This window comes from Eulemur rufifrons, chromosome 29, assembly GCF_041146395.1.
Source record: "Eulemur rufifrons isolate Redbay chromosome 29, OSU_ERuf_1, whole genome shotgun sequence".
In the NCBI taxonomy this organism is placed as follows: Eukaryota; Metazoa; Chordata; class Mammalia; order Primates; family Lemuridae; genus Eulemur; species Eulemur rufifrons.
Window position 1 is genome coordinate 36082137 of NC_091011.1, and position 16223 is coordinate 36098359.

The 16223-nt window shown below is 34.1% G+C and overlaps 1 protein-coding gene across 1 annotated transcript in view; it reads left to right on the forward strand.

Annotated features, from left to right (window-relative positions):
• The window catches only part of AGMO (alkylglycerol monooxygenase), a 303863-nt gene that overhangs the window by 273201 nt on the left and 14439 nt on the right, over nucleotides 1-16223 (forward strand). The gene's annotated exons all lie outside the window — the stretch shown is intronic.

Sequence of the window (16223 nt, forward strand, 5' to 3'; positions counted from 1 at the left end):
TTGTTTTTTGTATCAGCTCCTTCTTTACTCTTTTATTTATTTTTTGACAGCCTTCTTGTAGAGATAATTACAAAAGATAATTACATCTTTAGTTGTAAAATATAGACAATGTGAAGTTTACCAATCTCATCATTTTTAAGTGTACAATTCAGCATACTTAAAGTGAACATTTTAAGCGTACAACTCAGTGTCACTGGATACATTTGCAATGCTATATAACCATCACGACTATTTCCAAAACTTTTCCATCACCCAAAACAAAAAGTCTGTAACCGTTAAGCAATAGCTCCCTATTCTCCCTTGGCAGCTGCTATGGCTTTTCTAACTGGTTTTCCTTATTCCAGTCACTCCCCCTGTATCCCTAAAGTGGGCTGTGTTTTATCGCCTGGATCTTGTCTCAGACACACTGTGATTCCATGAGAATGTGATTGCATGAGAATGTGATTCCTTACACCCAGCCAGGCAAGCTTTTCCTATACCAGGCTGTAGCTGGTAATTTAAACAGATTCATCTTACCCTATAGATTTTAAAATGTTTTTCATAAAACTGCTTAATAATAGTCCAAAACAAAAAAGTAAAATGCACATGTAACAATCTATAGATTTCAAGGCTATTAATTCCCTTTCTCTTTCCCTGATGTCTCCAATTTTTCTCTTAGAATTCTTGTCTTGTTTTTGACAGTTGAATTTCTCTAGAACAATAATCTGATTTTATTATATAATAGAAAATATGGTATAAAATTCCATCTGAACCATCATTTGATATTTTATAATCTTTATTTACTCTTTAAAATGCTTTGTTTATTTTACTCTTAGAACTTCTGTACTCTCCCTTCTCCTTCTTGTATCCTAAATTCCTTTCCTCCCAGTTGCTGTTGTTAGGTTAAACCAGATGGAATTTTTTATTTAGTTTTGTGTGTGTGCATGTGTGTGTGAGTGTGTGGTTTCCATGTTTAAAGTTAAATATTGGTGTAATTGCTGTGTTTTAATAGAGTACTGAAGTGTTGAATTATAATTGAGGCAATTTTGTTAGGTAAAACCTCCTTTGATTCAGATTCCACTCGTTGGCAGATGTTTTATTCATGGCAGTGTAGCACACATTATTTAAATCTTAGCATAGACATTCCAAGTTATGAAGGAAGAAGTCTTTCCTTCATACAATATTTTGACATTCATTAACTGATCACTCCCAGCTCTTCCCCAATCCTCTTGTCCATCAAGCTAGCAATGGTGCAAGACTGACATTGTTATACCCCATGTATTCTGATACGTTGATATGTGATTAAGGCAGTTTGGTTTATTAAAAGAGAGAATTGGGAGAGGAAAGTGTGGAGACGGGTAGAAGGGGGAAAAGAGTGAGTGTTAAATCTTTCACTTTGGTGAGCAGATGGGTAATGGAGAGAGGAGGGAAGGACATTTTGCATTAAAGAGGTTAGTATGATAGTTGAGGAAAAAAAGAAAACATTCAGCAGGTGAGCAGATAAGAAATAAAAAATCAGTTTAGAAAACTTTTGAGAGAGCTTCAGAGCAAATATAATTATGACAAATATGAATTTGGGAAGAAAGATAGAAAAATAACATTTTAAGTAATATTGAAGTGCATTTATGTTTTCTGTGCATCATCTCCATTTGGCATTTTTGTAAGTGTCTGTAATAAATATATAAATTACTGTTCCATTATTTTTTATTGTCATATTGATGTTACTTTGGCTATAAAACCATACTATACCTGAGCCACATAGTTGCACAGCTTTTTGACAGTTATATATGAAAAGAGGTGTGAAAGAAAGAGAAGAAATAGGTGTTGAAAATCACATTATTTCATTTCACCCTCACAGAATCCTGCAAGAAAGGCAGCATTATCCTCGCAGAAAATTTAGGAATGTCTAGAAGATCTATAATCTTAATCCAGGTCTGAATGGCTCCACAAGAATTTGTTTTGCAAAATGAAATAAATATACATGTCAATAGACTAGGGTCATTCATTATGCTAAACTCTTGAATAAACACTGATATAAACTCTCTAAATTGGCATGATGTTTAATACCTCATTTTTATTGTAAAACAAACTGACACTATATAATATAATGTGAAATTTGCATTATGTTAAATACAAAAGGGTACCTCAAAGGAAACTCATGATATGAGAGGTGCCAATTTGATCTATGCCTTCAGAGAGATGGAGAATGTTGAGAACCGAGAAAGTATACATTGTACATTGATTTACTACATTGCTAGAATAGTGAGAGATAAATATTGAAGTGGAGTTCATCAAACTATCCTATTTATAGATTTTGATTGTAAAACCAAAGGGAAAAACAGTTACTAGAAGTTAAGCTTCCCAATACAACAGAAGGTATCAGGATCATGTTCCTGTTCTATTGTTATCTGTTTGCCCTGCTATAACCATCACACTGATATATTCAAGAATTACTGAGAAGTTAATGAGAGCAGTCTATATTTTGTGATGCTCTGAAAAAACTCTTCTGATGATGCTCTGAATTATAAATGAGTGAATATGGCTCATTATTATGATCCAGGACTCAGCTAAACTGGGAGAGACCTGAGCGGCACTGTATTGGAATAGCTGATTAAAGCATCAAGCCAAAAATGAGAGTTAAACTTTTAATGGTGTGATGGTATAAACAGGAGTCTAACATGGGAGAAAGTGGGGACCCCCCTGTTCCATTTTCCCCCATAGAACGACATGCAGGTTGAGGGTCAAGTGGATGAGCACAGACATGGGGGTCTTCTCATCGTTGAGGGAGCCCTGAACAAAAGGTTCTGGCAGTATTATGGACCTGGAGTGGGGAGAGAGCAAAGGGGAGAGGCCAAGAGTGAGAAGTAGTGGGTACTTAGAGTGGGGAAAAGTGGTTTCAAGGTTTCCCTCTTTTCCTCCCCTAAGGAGGTTTCTGCAGAGGCACCTGAAAAAAGACCTCTGCCCAGAGAGACTCAGGAATGAAGTTGCCTGGACTAGACACGTAAGTATGTCAGAAAGCATGATCCACCAGGGGAGGCTGAGTCTTTTCTTGGAAATCCCTTTAGAAACTGCGATGCACTGGACGTGCACCAAGTCTGGTATGAGGAGGGCAGCTTCCCCCATAAGACCTGCCAGGTCAAGGCTCATAATGGCCTATATCCAAGCCTGAATAATTATACAAAGTTTTTTACCCAGAAGTTGAACTCCTCCATTGTCTTATGTGTAAACTTTCAGACCTTGAATTTTGCCGAGTAACAATAGGCTTATAACTGTAAGGGGGAATGTGTAAGCACTTTTCTACTCTTTCTTTGTAGAAAAGGACAACTTTTGTCTTTTTTCCTCCTTTTCTGTCACAAAATTCTCAAAGCTTCTGTAGCCAGCCACCAATATGCCACTGCTGTTGCTGTTGCTGCTTGTCCTTCTTCTCATCCTCCTTTTTTGTTTTCCTAGTTATTGTAGTCTTTTAATGGGGGTAATAATCATTTTAGAAAGTTTGGCTTAAAATTGTTTGTGTGCGTACGTATATATACTTACTGTTTTAAAGTGAGGAATTAATGTAAGTTATATAAATTATTAATTTGGGTTTAATGGATTAAAAATGAGAAATATGGCTTATATTTAACTATTGTTGGGAGTTACAAATTAACAATTGGAGGCACGATCTCAAAGTACCATGTATCAAAAGACTGTTTCCAATTCTCTTTACAGAATGTTATCTAGTATATTTTGAATTTTATAGTAGCAAAGATCTCATTAGAAGAGGTGAACCTCCCACTTTGTTTTAGTTTGCAACACACACAAATGTCCTGGCTTAAATAATGAGTATTTCATATACCATTTTTTCCCCATAATTCTTATAAAGGAATTTCTTATTTGCACTTAAAATGGGTGACTGTTTGTAAAGTTGTCAAAGTTCTCATCTTTTTAACCGTATACTGCAACCACTTTTCTGGGGGCTGTTTGTCACTTTTTTCCTTCCTTTATTTTTATGTTTTGGAAGGATGAGGGGAAAGTGTAGATGGAGAGAAGTTTCTAGTATAAATTAGTAAGAGAGTAGCAACACAAATACTCCACCCTGTTGGGCATAGCCTTGTTTTTCTTTTTTTACCTTCCAACCATTAAAAATTCACCTTTCCTCTTAAATATATCATCTATACTCAGATGAACACTGCATGAAGGAATTTTATGGACTGAATATGTGCCATGTTTGCATGTAGTATCTCTGGTTGTAAACATGATAAAATTATCAATGAAACTCCCTAATTTGATCCTGAAGTGAAGGGATGCTGTCCAATGAATCCTTTGTGTTTGTAGGAGGCAACGTCGTAGCTAATAGAGCAGGAATGGGACCCAGATGTTTTCTGAAAAGTTGGTTGCACTGGAGGCAGGGAGCATTACCTAAAGTGTAGGCGGCCATATGGAAGTGAAGGTTGGAAACATCCCATTACAAGTCATATATCACTGAGCTGACAGCAAGAGTTTCAGCTTGTTTTTATTTAAATCATGAAAGCAGCTGCTCAGCTGTCTAGCTGTATTAAATTTAACCCCTTTTCCTGGCAATTGAATTCAGTAATTTATGCAATTTTGATTGGACCACTGCATAAATATCATTTGGAGAGCTTTTTACTTATTCTTGTCCCTTAAATTCACATCCAGATCCATGACTGGCTAATTTTTCTCCTGAATGAGAATGCTTACAGATAATGCACCTGGCTGAGTCTATTAAAACAAATCACAGAGGAATACTATAATTTCAGCTCTGGCAGATAATTACTGTGGCAAAGCATGAATAATGCCAGATAGTTTTTTAAGTGATCATTTATATCTCTTGGTGTCTTTTACTTATTTTCCTTTAGTTATTTTGTTTTCTTCCTCCTTTTCTCTTAGTGACTTGCTCTTTCATTTTTCTGCCCTGCATGCATTTCCAATATGTGATTCTACCTAACTCTTAATATTTTATTTTATTCTTTTGTATCCTGGCTGTTTTAGTTGACCTTTTCACAAGTATTCCTCCAGCCTGCTTTATTCAATCTTTTCTTACTTCTCCTTCAATATGTCTCTTTTCCTCTTATTCTACCTTCCCTCAAGCTCCTTTGCAGCTCTATAGCTTGCAGGGTTGCTTGTAATCACCTTTCCTTGAGCTGTATTTATTTTTTAGAATGTTCTATGTCCTCTATAAAGTATTTTTGATCAACGTTTGGAAAGCCTTCAACTCATGTTTTGAACACATGTGCCTCAAGCTACCTGTTAATCGAAGATACATTTTATCACTTGCCTACCAAAGTAGAGACTTGGGCTATTACCTCTTGGAAAAGCACTGACTTTAATTTCCTGTGGAAAGAAACACTTTGGAAAGAAACACAAGTTTTATCTCAAACAATAGGAGTGTTAAAAGAAAATCTTTAAACAAATTAAAATTAGCAGATTTCATTTGAGCAAAGAAGAATTCATGAATCAGGCTGCACCCTGAACCAGGAGAGGCTCGGAAAGCTCCACCTAGTAACGTGGGCAGGCAGTATTTATAGACAGAGAAAGGAAATGACTACAGAAAGAGCTTGATTGGTTACAGCTTGGCCTTTGCCTTGTATGGACGTGGTTAATGAGTTGGCAGCTGTGATTAGCTGAGACTCAGCTGTTTGTTATAAGAATATCCTCTTTGTTAGACTTGTGATTGTTTACACTCTAAATTAAGTTGCAGTTTGCTAACTGGGAGCTCAAAATACAGAGGCAGCAACGTTCGGCCAAATTTAATTTAATAAGAGAAACTCGTAAAAATAGAGGTAAGCTGGTTCTAGGAAAAAAGATGAAGTTAAGGAAGCGAATTTACATTTGCTGGGATTTTTCAGGTAATAACGTTCTTCCCTAAGCATAATCAAGAGTCCTTCCCTTTTCTCTGCAAGATGATATTTTGTTGGAGATATTTAGTCTGAGGGACCTGTTTCTTTTTTAAAAAATTGATTGTATAATGATGTTTCCTGTTAGATTATTTTTCATGGATATGAAACTCTTCATAAAGTGACTTTAATAGTGAGTTCTATCTGTAATGATCAGGGTCCACTGTTGTCACCCTAAAAATAATTGGACATTAAGGTTTGAGAGTAATTGAGAGTGCCCGTAGATGCCAAAATAATTTGCTGTGGGTCAATGAGCATGCTGACATTCTTCAGGACTGTTTTTTTCCAGGGCTAATAATAAAGTAAAGGTCTTATGCAGAGATAATAGTTTTTCTCAAGTGCCAGATCTGCCTAAACAGAAATTCTGACTCCATATTTCCAGTCTTTAAAAATGCAACATGACTCCATAAACTAAGTCATGTGCTAGAACATCAAGGATTGTTTGTCAATGTGGGACTTGTAGAAAATTATGTTGCAATTAATGTTATATCCACTAGTTATATTTTCTCATTAAAAATCAACACAGAAAGTCCTTCTCAGAATTGGTGCCAGAAGGAAATTGCCATCTCACAGTTTAACTAACTTTTCCAAGGTCATGTCTGACATGGCCAGACTACATAAAGTCCTTGTAATTCAGAAGCAAACTAGTTTTGTTACTGTGTTCATCTTCTTAGTGCCTTGGTCTGATTTTAGATATACATCTAGTTCAGTGATATTTAAAATAAAGAGCGCATTATCAGACATAATGAAGATGTAACAGAGAGCTCAAAGTTCTGGTTTTTGAACATCCTACAGACCCAGGTTTGATAAGATTTTAGCCAATAAAATTTGATGTGAGAAAAACTAGTTTTTATAAGAGCAGAGGATGAGCAGGACTGAAACAACTAAAGCAAGGATAAACTTTGGCTGCATTTACACATGTGAAATATGCAATGAGAAACCACACAACATAATAGCAGCTGACTTGTCACCTCTATTCATTCCGTAAATATTTATTTTAAAATGTATTGTGAGTCAAATAGTGGACTAGGTACCTAGATGCACAGATAAGAGGAGAATTTAAAAAATATAACTATCAAGAAAAAAGTCAAGTTTCACAGAATGAATAGGAGAGTTTGGATCAATCATTTTAACCACCATTTAAATAATTAAGAAAATGCTTTAAAATATTTACTATGTCTGTACTTTGTCTTTCCTCAATATTTTATAAGCAAAGATATATTTATTTAATCATATGTCCAAAATCGTTAGTTTTAACTTTGAAATAGTAGCAGTAAAAATCATAAAAGAAGCTGAATAATTTTAGCAGTTATCAAAAAAAGTCCCAATTAGAGACATGAGGTTGTCTTCCTCTCTCAGATTAACATACGGTTTTAAAAATGGATAATTCTAAGATTGTTGTGAGTGTAATGAGGTGGGCATACTTTGATACTCCTTGGAGGATCATAAATTTTTACATGATTTTATAAGGGGTTTTTGTCAATATGTACTGAGAAATTTAAAATATTTTTAATCTTTGACATAATATTTCTAACCATGAAATCATATCATGAAAAAATATGAAGATTAACTAAAGGATTGTACAGAGAGTACCATCATTCCTAATTACTTATAAAGGCAAATTACTAGGAGCATATGGAATCCAGTTTTAGGGGAATGGATTAAAATTGTGAGCATTCATGTAATGAAACACTAGAAACACTACACAGTCATTAAGAATCTTGTTTTTGAAGGCTATATAATTATACAGAAAAATGTTCACTTTGTGTTAAATAAAAAATATACCAAACTTAATGATTTTAACATGACATAATAAAAAAGAAAGAAACAGAAAGAAAAAAAAATGAGGGAAGTATACCAAATCTTAATGTTGTCTCTCCAAATCCTGGCTTCTAACCTTAAATTAGGATATTTATTTTTTTAGATATATTCCTACTGTGCAAAATTTCCACAATCAATATGTATATTTTATCACAAGTAAAAAATTAAAAATTGTAAAAGCCTCCCAATATTATTAGATGTGTTATGTGATGCAAAAATAATTTTTTAAATTATCTGTAGATAGAGATGGATCCTGTTACTCTGCAGTCCCCAACCCCCAGTCCAGGGACTGATATGGATCTCTGGCTTGTTAGGGACTGGGTAGCAGAGCCCCGTCTGCACCCCTCACTCCCGTGGAAAAATTGTCTTCCATGAAACTTAGGAAGGGGCTGGTGCACAGCAGGAGGTGAGCAGCAGTGGGACAAGCGAGGGAAGCATCATCTGTGTTTATAGTGGCCCCATCCCGAGCATCACCACCTGATCTCCTCCTCCCCACCCTTCTGTGGAAAAATTGTCTTCCATGAAACTGGTCCCTGGTGCCAAAAAGGTTGGGGGCCGCCGTTCTTACTAACGCTGCCAAATTTGCTAATTGCTTTGATCGTATTCATGGCCCAAATCATTATGTCGTATTTCCTTTGGACAGCCCTATAATTATGTAGAGTTAGGAAGGGAAAGCAGTGCCCAGACAATAGAGGAGAATTTTCAGGCATGGAGGATTCCAGGGCATGTGGTGAAAAGAAAGAAATATAAGACTTTTAGTAGTTGTATTAGTCAGTTTGAGCTGCTGCAACAGAATATCATAGCCAAGGTGGCTTAAACAATAAAAATTTATTTCTCACAGTTCTGGAGGCTGAGACGTCTAAGATCAAGGTGCCAGCACATCCAGTTTCTGGTGAGGGCTCACTTCTAGCATCTTTTTCTTAAGAGGCCATTACCAAGCGTCATCTTCTCCTTGTGTCCTTCCTCTCATTGATGTGAGCAGAGGGCGAGTGGAAGCAAGCTCTCTCCTATCTCTTTTTATAAGGACACTAATCCTATTCATGGGGTTTCCACCATCATGACCTCATTACTTCCTCCTAATACCATCACATCATCACATTGGAGGTTAGGATTTCAATGTTAGAATTGGCGGGTTGGGGACAAACATGCAGTTCATAACCATAACCAAGGTCAAAGATTTGGCCTGAGTTGCTAAGAAGAGTGTAGCTCTGTGAATCATTTTTACTTTTACTTGTCTTATTCTAGAAGTCTTTGGAAATCTATGTATAGGGAGATGCACCATACTTCCTTAGAAGGAGCTTTTCTCTGACTTCATTTAATTTAAATCTTTATTCATTCTAATTACCTATACAAAATAATCATAACACATCAGCATAAATAAATGTTATGTATCAAAAGTTTGCCAAAATAATATTTCAAATAGTAAAATTTCTATTTGTGACCCTGATGGTGGGACTTCTCCAGCCATGTTTGTTCAGAATAAATATTTTTAACACATTCCCCAAGAAGCTGCTGATAAAACCATTTTAGAGACTTGAATATTTATAATTTAATTAACTCTTCTTAAGGAATCAATTGTGTATATAAAAATAATTCAAATTACATAACAGTGTTGTTCCTCTAATATTAAATGTAGTCATAGTAAATTTTAAATGGATGGGACAGGTATTAATAAAGATATAGTAAAAAAATGTGCTTCAGGGAAAAATTATACATTGTCTAGACTCTAGAGAAGAGCTTTTCCAGAACCAGAGTCTTATTTTATGGAAGTGATTTTACAACTCTATAAATTATAGATAACTGATAGCAATGTAAAATGCTTCTTATGTGTAGACATGTAAATTCTGTCCTGTCTAGCCTTACCCACCCCCCAGGAAAAAAAATTTGCTTCTCAATGGACGTTTATTTTAATATTCTATTAGCATGTCTCTTCTTCATAGTCTCTTTTGAACAAGTTATAACATCTACCTAGTTTCCTCATGGAATATAATCTTTAACAAATGTTCATTCTTATATCTACATGAGAATCACTTTTTAATGAAAATTTTATTTTTATAAGGAGAAAGTAGTTTTAAGAAAATATAATGATATCACTGAAACTTCAATTTACCAAAAATTGTATCTGCTGTCTCCTACATATTCATAATGATGGCATTTCTAGTAACTCTTAGTCTATTACTATAGCATTTTGGATGTTCTTCACATCTTGTAGGTCTAGGAGGAAACAACTTCAATATTTTCTTTAAATTGCCTTTTGGTTACTCATTTAAAATTTGCAAAGTTATTGGATTCTAATTATTATGATTTATGATCATAAAATCTTAAAGTGGTGAATTAAATATAAAATTTAACCAAATACAATGTTTTATTCTTGAGTATATCTAGGTCTTACGCTCACACACACACACACACACACACTTATATACACACACTCAGACATCTGAATGTACAACTATAGTGGGCATATTTTGAGATATTTTAGAAAAAATTGTATATGAAATATATATTAGATAATTACTATATCAATATTAAATTCCTTCTATGTGATGATATTTTTGTAGATATGTAAGGGAAAGTCCTGATTCTTAACAAATGCACACTAAAGTATATAGGTGCAAATTTTTGGCTATTTGCAAGTTCAAATGTTCGAACGTGTTTGAGGGAAGCAGAGAGAGGGAAACAGAAAGAGATAGTGAGAAGGATACATGGGGAAAAGTGCATATGGCAAAATATAAGTATACATGAAAAATGGAAAGAGGTAAAGGCATTTGTAGTACTATTCTTTCCATTTTTCTGAAAGTTTGAAAATGTTCATTATAAAGAGATGGAAAAATGAGAAATTTATGTAACAAGTAAAAAGAATAGGCTAACAGACATAATTATTTCCTCCACAAAGATGTATTGAGGTAGGGGTGCTAATAACAACTGACTATTTCTAATCCCTAGCCAAAAAGCAAGTTGCAAAAGATGGATAAGCTTGAAAAAAACAGTTCTTGCTTTAAGAGAATATTTGGTTGAATGTTAAAGATCACCAAATCAATCCCCTATAAGGAACTGTCTTTCTTTTTTTCTGGTTTATTTTCAAAATATTCTAATCCTCTTGTTTAAGTTTTCTGTTAACCAGGCTGTGTTTGAGTTTATCTGATTTTCAAAATCAAAACTTGAGGCTGTATTTTGGATATCTGTAAGCTAATTAATTAAACTGATCATCAATCTCAGGATTCTATTTACCTATACCAAAAAAATTCTTTTCTTTTTTTAATTTATTTTATTTAATTTTTGTGAGACAGAGTTTCCCTCTGTCATCCTGGGTAGAGAGAGTGCAGTGGTGTCACCATAGCTCACTGCAACATCAAACTCCTGGGCTCAAGCAATCTTCCTGCCTCAGCCTCCCCTGTAGCTGGGACTACAGGCATATGCCACCACACCCAGGTAATTTTTCTATTTTTAGTAGAGACCAAGTCTCACTGTTGCTCAGGCTGGTCTCAAACTCCTGAGCTCAAGCAATCCTCCCGCCCTGGCCTCCCAGTAGACCAAAAAAATTCTATCAGATATTTTCCAAAACAAATTGGGTTCATAAATGTTAACGCTCTTCTTCCTAAAGTGCTTTAATAAAGAGATTAAAAAGAAGCAAAGTGGGCCAATTTGAAGCTTACATCATTCTTTCTCCAATGATAGTAGTATATTTCAGACCAAATATCTCAAAGGAAAATTGCAAGATTAGAGATTTTCTTGCCAAACTGAATAACTAATTATACGATAATTATGTAAGTTGTCTATATATTTTGTTTTTGTAAAATTTGAGATAATTTGAAAGTGAAGAAGGTAATGCTCTATAAATATTAAGAATCTTTATGTTTTACATAGACATAAGTTGTTATGGAATTGATGAAACTACATAATATATATCTAACAATTGCCATCTAGTTCATAGAGGAAAAATTGTTTCTTTTGTTGAGTTTCTCTCTATGGGAGGTGGGGGCAAGTGGTTATTCCTTGAAGGAAGCAGATGTATAAATTTAATTTTATGGATGACATGTTTAATATTCAATTGAACAACAATTTTACAAAAACAGAGCTTCAATATGCTCTTTCTTTCCTTAAAAGGGATTCTACCACTTCCAGTGCGCTTGCAAACAAAGGCAAGGTAGCATGTCCTATGTCTCTGCAAGGAGTAAAAACATCAGAGTTGACTGCCATGAAATCAAAACTCTGTATTCGATTTTTTTCGGGGAGAAAGGGGATTACGTGTATAGTTGCCACTATTGCCCTTTGTCTCAGCAAGGAAAATAAAGAATTTAAAGTGAAAAACAAGAAGGTTTTTTTTTAAGCCATGTCATTTTTTCCCCTCTATTTCTCTGATTATGATGTAGGCAAAGTTGTTATTTCAAGAAAGGCACCTCTCCGGCAGCCAGCATTTTCAACCAGATTCCAAAGTTTTGATAGATGCCTTATAAGAGCTCAGCTCTGGCTCAAGGAACTGACAGATGGATTCGACTTTCAGAGGGGCTGGAATAGATTCATGAAAATCACCCTGTAACTCTGATCCTACACACGTATCCTCAATATCCAGAAGCCAAATTATGGCCAAATGATTCTTCTACATTTTCTACTGGCCCATTACCAAGGAGGCATACTGATTCAGAAAACAATAGCATAGATATTTATACAATTTGCTTTTCTTCCCTTGTAATCTTAAGGGTTTAAAACAACACCAAGTTCTTAATCATTCTTTTGTTTTAATTTTTTTTTCCTAATCTTTCAACTCTATTAAATGCTTTTACATTTTTTATTATTTTATAAGATTTATGAACATCATCACAGACAATAGCATCATGGTCAGCCTTCATATCTCTTTGAACACCTACTTTATTTTAAATTATATTAGCTTTAGGCAATAGATATTAAAAACCACACAATAATAACAGCATATATTGATATCAACCAATTGTCTATTCTAGGCTTGATTTTACAATCAGTTCTAAAATATGAACAGTTTTAAAATGAAGTTAATTTTCTATTAAAACAATTTGTAAATCAACATTTAATGAAATATTTTTGTATTAATACAGTGCATTATTATTATTGAGTCTGAATGCACAAGACAGTATGTCAAACACTTTAGAGGGAAACAACGTATATTTGATATTTTCCTTGGACTTAAATCTCAGTTGGGTGGACATATAAGATACACAATACTCATTATAGCAGGCAGTATGTAGTAAATGCAATAAAAAATAAGGCAAAAAAATTCTAGAGATTTGCAGGACATAGAGATTAGATATTTTGTAGAAGAACTGAGATCATGAAAGAGTCCAGGAACAAGGTTGCATTGAGGCCTGCCTTGAAGGAAGGGAGAGATTTACAGAAATGGGATTGGAGAAGATAATTAGAGGAAGTGAGCATGGAGGGAGCTGTGCAACAGGAAAGAGCTGTGGTGTGTTCAGGAAACATGTAATAAGCCACCTGGTTTGTCTCGTAAGATGTTAGGGGATTATCCGGAGAGCACAAAAATATTTTCTTATGTATAAATTCCTCAGAGAACTCATTCACTCTCACAATGTAATCCCCTAAAATCCTTTAAATCCATCTTTTTCTCTCCCTCCCCACAGACAATTCTACTTTAGTCTGGCCACTGTCTTCATCAACTAACTGAGACAGTGTCCTAACAGGACTTTCACCCACATTGGCAGCCTGCACTTCTTCACAGCCAGGTACAGAAGAACAAATCTAATTATGTCACTCCATGATGAGAACCTTTCAATTGTCTTCACAAGCTTCATCTCTGTCTGCTCTTTCCTTGTGCTTCTGGGGTCAGACATCTCTGAATGTCTCTTAATTCCTTCAAAAAATGATCTTTTGTTCTTCCTGGATTGCTGTCTGTGCCCCCAAAACTTTTCCTCCTCCTTATTTCAACTAGCAAATTCCTCTCCATCTCTCCTGTCTCAGTTTGAATATCAGCTTATGCAATCATTTATTCATAAATACTTAATTGAGCAACTACTGCTCTCTGGGCTCTTAATTTTGCCAAGATACTTCCCTTATCTTCCACACTGTATTATATCCCTCTGCTACAGACAACACACAATATTGTCATTGTGCAACGATTTGTAATATCTATTCTAATTCAAACTCTGTAAGAATAAAAATGGCCTGGTGGATAATCATGACTTTATAAACAATTATTTGCTTCATAAATATTTTAGTTATCATCTTTATGTTGATGAAGATTATATAGATAATCTGTGCATGGAGAAACTCAATACAAATTTGATCAATAAATTAATGAAGCTATAGTAATTTCTCCTGCCAATCATGATTCTGACAGCTTCTCCTGACTTGAATGATCTGCTACTCATTCATCTCAGATATTTTAAACTTTTCTTAAGGCATTCTCCCTCAAAGTCATCAACTGAGATCTACGTTATTCATTCTGGCACTGAATAGCCCCATGGAATGATTTCTTTTTCAGTTTTCTTATTACTCCCAAATATGTTGAAAAAGACTCAGGCCAACCTCCTCCACCACAAGGTGGTTGTGGACTCCGTGTGCCATGTTGCAGTTGAGTTGGTCCTACTTCATTCCCCGCCAGGTCTGATCCCACTCTCAGGCCAGCCAGAGCATCACCTCTATTGTGAAGCTATCCTGAATTCTCAGGGGTCTTGTTGAGCTTTTCTCTTCCACCTTAATTAAAACATATTTTTAAACTATAACTTTTTTCAAAAACATACACAAATAAAGCAAGTAGAAATAACCAGGATTTCACAGTGACCAAATTTAAGCAGAGTTAGTATTTTTATTAAGATTTTTTAAGGAAATACATTTTTATCTGAACATTTGGAGTTTGTTTCCTCCAACCCCATCTTCTTCCTTGATGTCCAATGTAATCGTTATGTGGACTAATGGCTAAAACAATCACTAAAAGGCTAACCATTAAAAGGACTGAAACATATGGCTTCCAAAATAGTAAAACAAAAATTTATAAAACATACACACACACACACACACACACACACGCACACACACACACACCTTAGTCAATATAGTATTAATATTTCTTATTCCTCTAAAAGATAATTGTATTTCCATTCATTATATAACCTTAATATATGATAGTAGTTTTCTGCTTGTAAAAATTACACACATAATGTCATACTGTGATATTTTCACTTAATCTTGTGCTTGAAATTTATCACATTGGAATATAAAACTTTATTTTCATTTTTATCTATATTATAGCATTTAAGTGGTGGATATATAATCATTTATATACTTAATTTCTTTTTCTTATTGATAGATTTGTCTAATGATTCCCTTTCTACAGTTTTAGATGTATCCCACAATTGTGATAGGCAATATTTTCATTGTCATTTAGTTCCATTTAGCAATTTCCCTTATAATTTATTCTGACCAATAAATTATTAAATACTTAGCAATAGGTTGTTTAGATACCAGTATTTTGTTTTTAATTTGTTATTGCTTTATAGTTTTAGTCCCTTTTTATCAGAAACTATGGTCTGTATAATATCTTTTTTGGTACAAAATGAGACTTTTTTATATCCTAATACATGAATTTTCAAAATATGATGTGTTCTATATGTGCTTGAATCTAATTAATATTCTCTAATTGTTTAGTGCATGGTTTTAAATGTATTCAGTAGATGCATTACATATGTGTATACGTGTGTGTGAGGGGGTTAATAATGCTTAATCTATCTTCTTTACTAAAATTTTATCTTCTTAATCTATGCATTTCTCAGAGAGATATGTTAATATCTTTGGCTATGTTAGTGGACTTCCCAATTCTTTTTAGTAACTCTATCATTTTTGTTTAGTGTGTTCTGAGATTATATTGTTTGGCACATCCAGATTCAGAATGTGTACACATGTATATATGTATATATGAAATTGCTTATTTTTAATATCATGTAATATTATATGATATTAAAATGTCCTATCCTTAAAGCTTTTTTCCTTAAAGTCTAATTTGTTAAATATCACTATTACTAGTTTTTTCTTTAATTGTCTTGATATATATCATCATTTTTTATTTAAACCTTTCTATGTCATTATGTGTCTGTGTGTATATACATATCATCTTATGAACATCATATGACTGGTTTGAGCAATTTAATCCAATCTGAAATTCTCAGAATCTCCTTGATTTGGCAAGTAAGATTCATTTACATATAGTGCAATTCCTGACTTATTTGACATCATTTTTAACATTTCACTTTGGAGATTTTGATTCATCATATGTTTACTGTGCTGCTTTTCTCCTCTTTTCCTGCCCCCTACCATATAGTACATTGACTATGGGGTGTGTTTTTGTATGTGTGTGTGTGTGTGTGTGTGTGTGTGTGTGTGTATTTTACAAACTTTTGTTTTACTTATTTGGAAGTCATAATTTCATTTCTTTTAGTGAGCAGTCTTACATTTTTAATATTTGGTGGATTTAATAATACTTTAAATTTAACTTCTCCATCTCCAATATCATTGTCTAGTTTTAACCTCCAATTAGTTATTATT